Here is a 6,022-nt window from a genome sequence, read left to right on the forward strand (position 1 = left end):
CTTGCCCCTTGTTGTCATTCAAAGCCCCCTGGCTTCCCTCCTGGGGCTAGATTGGTTCGGGGCTTTTGGCCTTAGCATTGCCGGCATCAATTCTCTCCACCTAGCCTCTTCCCTTGATTCCCTCCTGTCAGAGTTCAATGACGTCTTCTCTGATGCCCTAGGTTGCTACAAAGGCAACCCCATCTCCCTTAATTTGGATCCTATGGTGGCGCCCATCCGCCTGAAGGCTCGGTGGGTTCCTTTTGCCCTGTGGGCTCGTGTGGACGCAGAGATCGATAAACTGATCTCCCAGGGCATCCTGGAACCCGTTGATCACGCCCCTTGGGAGACCCCCATAGTGTTGCCTTTGAAGTCCGACGGGTCCCTGAGGATCTGCGCGGACTATAAGGCAACCCTCAACAAGGCTCTGCAGGCACATCCCTATCCTGTGCCAGTTGTGCAGCACGTTCTGCACTCCTTGGGCCAGGGCAAGATTTTTGCAAAATTGGACCTGGCCCAAGCATACCAACAGTTGCTGGTTGACGAAGCCTCCGCCACAACCCAAACTATTGTGACCCACCACGGGGCTTTCAAATGCCGCCGCTTGCAATTCGGGGTCAGCATGGCTCCCGAGATCTTTCAGGGGCTCATGGAGCGGGTGCTCCATGGCATCCCGGGTGTAGTGCCCTATTTTGACGATGTCCTAATTGCCTCTCCGGACCAATCAGGACTCATCAGGACCCTTAGGGCGGTTCTTTCTCGTTTCCGAGATGCCGGCTTGCACTTGAAACGATCTAAGTGCCAGCTGGGCATGCCATCTGTCGAGTTCCTGGGGTTTCTTGTGGATTCCACAGGAATCCACCCCACCCCTTCCAAGATTGAGGCCATTACCTCTGCCCCCACTACCTCCTCCAAGGCGGAGCTTCAGGCATTCCTGGGCTCCTCAACTTCTATGCCTCCTTCATCCCTCACAAGGCGTCCGTTGCAGAGCCTCTCCACCGCCTCCTCGATGCCTTCACCCCTTGGGTTTGGACAGACCGTGAGGCGCATGCGCTCACGGCTGTCAAATCCCTTTTAACTTCTGCCCCCGTGCTCGTCCAATATGACGAGCACCTCCCACTCATCCTTGCCTGTGATGCCTCCCTCTTCGGTGTCGGGGCCGTCCTGAGCCACGCCTACCCCGATGGTTCTGACGCCCCGATCGCCTTTTATTCCCGCACCTTGTCCAAAGCTGAGCAAAATTACAGCCAGTTTGACAAGGAGGCCCTCGCAGCCGTGGCGGGGGTAAAACGTTTTCACCCCTACCTGTACGGTCGCACCTTCACTTCACAAACCGACCACAAGCCCCTCTTGGGCATCCTTTTTGGTGACCGTCCCACCCCCCCTATCCTCTCTCCCCGCATGGGTCGCTGGTCAGAGTTCCTTGCTTCCTACTCCTATTCCCTCCTTTACCGCCCAGGCAAACACATGGGCCATGCCGATGCCCTCAGCCGCTACCCGCTGCCCATCCCTGTCTCGAACCCGGCACCTGCAGTCTCAGTTGTCGCCTTGACTGACAACCTCGCATGTCCCCTCTCTGCCTCTGACATATCACAGGCCTCCCACTCTGACCCCCTCCTCCAGAGAGCCCTGGTGTCCAGCGGTGTCCTCCCTGTCAAGCCGTTCACCCTGCTCCAGCCTCCGCCCCTACCCATCCCTGGGAGACCCCCACCTCCCCGTGGAGTTGCCTCCACCGCAACTTCTTCGGCCCTCTAGACAGCCACACTTTCCTCCTCGTGGTGGACGCCCTGTCCAAATGGGTGGACATCTTTCCCATGACGTCCACCATGACTGGCACCACCATCCAAATTCTTCAGTCCCTTTTTACTACCTACAGCATCCCTGACGTCATCGTCTCTGATAATGGTCCTCAATTTTCCTCTGCCACCTTTCTCTCCTACCTAGCTTCCTGGGCATCCAGCACGCTCCTGTTGCCCCCTATCACCCGGCTGGCAATGGCATGGCTGAGCGCGCCGTGCGTTCGGCCAAGGATGGCCTTGCCCAGCTCTCACACCTGGCATGGCCAGCCCACCTCCGAACCTACCTCCTAGCGCAGCACTCCACTCCCTGCCAGGCCATCAGCAAAAGCCCTGCAGAGATCCTAATGGGTCAGCGCCTAAGGACCACCCTTGACCGATTGCACCCCTCTTTCGCCCCCACTGCGGGCCCCCTTCCCGCTCCACCTATGTCTTTTCTGGTGGGTGAGGGGGTCTTCGCGCAGAACTATGCCGGAGACCCAAAGTGGCTACCAGGGGTCATTCTAGAGCTAACTGGACCCTGCTCTTATAGGGTCCAGCTTGATGATGGACGACTATGGCGGCACCATCTGAACCAGCTACGCCTCCGGACAATCGCGGGGCCACCACAACTGGCCACATCATCTGCACAAACACCGCAGCCGGGGCCTGCTTGCCCATCGGCCGCCCGACCTGCCCAGCCACGACCACCCGTGGCTCAACCATCTCCAGCCGTTTCCCCCGCTCCGTGCCGCCACGCACCACCCACCGCTGCCAGCGAAGGACACTAACCTTCAAACTTTTCCGCTGGTCCAGGGGCCGGGCCTTCCAGTCTGGTGCGTCACAGCAGCAGACCTCCTCCTCCATCGACGACAGACACTCCCATCCCTAGGCATTCGCAGCGCATGCGCAGAAGACCAACCTACTTAAAAGACTACGCATGCTCTGTCTGGAGGGAAGGAGTGTTGTGTCCTCCCAACGCAGCCAGCAGGCATGGCCAGAGCCTCAGGCTCCTGATTGGCTCTGGTGTGCCTGCCGGCCGGTGGGAAAAATGCCAGCTGCCAATTGGCTACCCACCTGACAGCTGTCAAATATAAATAGCTGTCAGGTGGGCTTCTTTTCGTTCGTGTTCTGGGTTCTCTGTTGCCTGTTGCCTGTTCTACGTTAAATAAAGCTGTTCCGTTTACCTCGGCGCCTCGTTCTTAAAATCAACAACCTAAGTTTATCCTTAGCTACAGAAACTCAATAGGCCACTTTGAGTCAGCCACTATCCTAGTGTTGAAAGAAATGTCCTTCTGGGTTCGGCTCCAAGTGGGGAAAAAGACACTGGAGACCTAAAGGCTGCTTGGAAAGATGGTTTTAATGGTGGACAGGACCACATGGCTTGAGTCCTGAACAGAAAAGGTGATCACATGCTTCAATGTTGGTGGAGAAGAGAAGAGAAGAGAAGGGCTGAGATGCTGAGTCCCTGGTTTTATGCTCTCTCTGGCCTTTGATCTTGAGCTTGTATTCTGATTGGTTGTCAGACTCCCATGGGACCATACAGGGGCAACTCTCTAGGCTGCGTTTTGAATCCAGGTTTGGTTGAGTTCTCAGATGCCATGAGGTCAGTTGGGGAAAAGTGCCAATATTATCATGCCTTAATCCCATTCCCCTGGAGCTGAAGTGGAGAACTATTTATTATGTAAAGAGACTAGCTTGGCCTTCTTAATGGCCCATTGACAAAAGGGATGGGGAGGCAGGAAGCTGCAGGAAGTTTCTCTTTAAAACATTTCTCCTTTTCACATCCAGGGAAATATAATATTCTGCCTTTTCAATATTTCATTTTTCTGGGAGAGGGCTGGGTGATAACTTTCCACACTAGTTATAGAAAAAAATGAGGGAATGTTGTGTATGCTACCTTGATCTTCTGAAGGAAATTTACAACATATAGATATTAAAATATGTAATATTTAACATGTATATAAATCAGCAATGCAATATTTAGAGAACTGCTACTCAGCATTTTTTCTTGTGGGTTTTTTTTTTTTTTTTTTTTGCTGGGTTGCATGCAACTTTAACTTTTGGCGGTAGATTCACTTGAAATAAAATTCAAAATGCAACATATGAGATACAATTTATTGTTCCAATTATCATACTTATCTGAGTTTTGTCACTGTCATTTCACTCATTTGTAGGACAATTCATTATCAGTATACATTTTTCCTGTTTTTGATCCAATTTGCTTTTAAAAGAGTTGTTTTTATTAGGATCTCATTTTACTGTTGATTTTCAGATTACTGTAAAGATTTAAATTCTGGAAGAAATTCAAATTGGCCCAAGCTCAACACAAGGGATGAATTTTAAGTTGTGTTGCTGCCATCTAGTGGAGACATTTCAAACAAGGTTGATCATAAAAAATGTGTTTCTGTTGTAGCAATTTGACATCTGAAATAAGAAAAGTACTTTTGTACACAACTGGCAGTTTTCTTGAAATCCTTCTTTCACGCATTCAGGAATATTAACAGATAATGGAGAAAACACACAAAGAAATAAGCGAATGGATGATTCACTAAAAATTAAAACAACAGTTTAATGTTCTGCTTGTGTCTCAGTAAACATAATTCTATTCAGTTATGTCTATTGACTATTATCTAAACAATTTAATTTAAAATCCCTTTTTCTCTGGAAACTGGAGACTTGGCAATATCATCATCCTGTCTGTGCCTTGAGGTTTCCCCACAGCTACCCATGCAACAGCTAACAGCCCTCAAATTGCCTTTTAGTAATGCCTTGCACAAAGATTTGTAGCCAACTGGAGGTCAACAGATCAAATCTTGTCCAAAATAAGTGGGTCATAATGAGAGCAAGGGACTTTTTGGGTGAGGAACCATTCATTCATTGTTCCCTTATTTACTTGGGTTTATATGCCAGTGTCAGGGTTCCAAATAGCATCCTTAAACAAATAACACTCCAAGGCTAGAAGTTCCTAAAAGTTTCAATTTATTAAAAGAGCCATGTTGGCACATCTGGGAAAACCCAAATCTGAAAGCTTCCAGTTTTCCTCACCCAGTTGAAAGTTCAAGATCCTGCCCCAACACCCACAAGTTCATCACATGGTCCAATCTTCCACTGCCACGAAGACAGATTCTTCCCATCCAGATCCGGGGAGGTTCAGAGACAAAGATGACCTTGGCTTTCTAAGAATAATGTTGTTATGGCTACATATCACCCAACTCCATATAATCCCCCCTCCCATTTTCCCACATAGAAAATGTGGCAGGTCTGAAGTCCAAAAAGAAAAGCCAGTCCAATTCCACAGGTCTCACATGGCTTATATCTTTGAATGAAAAGGTTACAACAAACAAAACAGAATGTTGTAATTAAATGTCAAAATAAATCTGGACTTTAAGGGACACTCAAAAAGCTGATAACCAAACAGGTCTACAGGTAGTTCTCAACTTACAATTCATTAAGTGACTCCAAGGAATTATGTCACAGACAAAAATGACCTATGACTGCTTTTCACATTTACGACTCTTCCAGCATCCCTATGGTCACGTGATCAAAATTTGGACACTTGACAACTGGTTCACATGTATGACAGTTGTAGTATCCCGGAATCATGGGATCTCCTTTTGTGACCTTTTGACAAGCAAAGTCAATAGGGAAGACAGATTCATTAACAACCATGTTACTATCTTAACAACTGCAATGATTCACTTAACAAATGTGGCAAGAAAGGTCATAAAAAGGCAGGATTCACTTAACAACTGTTTCACATAGCAACAGAAATGTTGGGCTCAATTGTGGTCCTAAATCAAGGACTACACGTACTTCTGATATCTCTTCTGCCCCCAAAGTTTTATAACAAAGATATCAGAGGAGGGTTGCTGCCGGTTCGGCCTGGATTGGGCGAAGCAGTAGTAGCAGCGGCAGGAGGCTCCGTCCACCCACCCGGACGCTTTTGTGCATGCACAGAAGCTTCTGCGCATGCATAGGAGCGTCGCACACAGGAGCGCGCCCGAACCAGTAGTAAAAAAATTAGCAACCCATCACTGAAAGCTTTGAATCCACCATTCATGGCCACAGTGTTAACTGTTCTGGCCACATCCTAAGGACATCAATGGCAGGGAACAAATTAAAACAAATTAAAGCAAATTAAAACACAATGGCAAGAGTAGAATAAATCTGCATGTTTCTCCCCTCCCCTCTTTTCCCCCTCTGCATGTCGTTAAAATTCTATGGACAGAAGAAACTGAACTGTGTATTAGGAATAGAGTACTTTA

The sequence above is a fragment of the Thamnophis sirtalis genome, unplaced genomic scaffold (genome assembly GCF_051295495.1).
Source record: "Thamnophis sirtalis isolate CommonGarterSnake01/CBP01778 unplaced genomic scaffold, rThaSir2_p1.2 scaffold_7, whole genome shotgun sequence".
In the NCBI taxonomy this organism is placed as follows: Eukaryota; Metazoa; Chordata; class Lepidosauria; order Squamata; family Natricidae; genus Thamnophis; species Thamnophis sirtalis.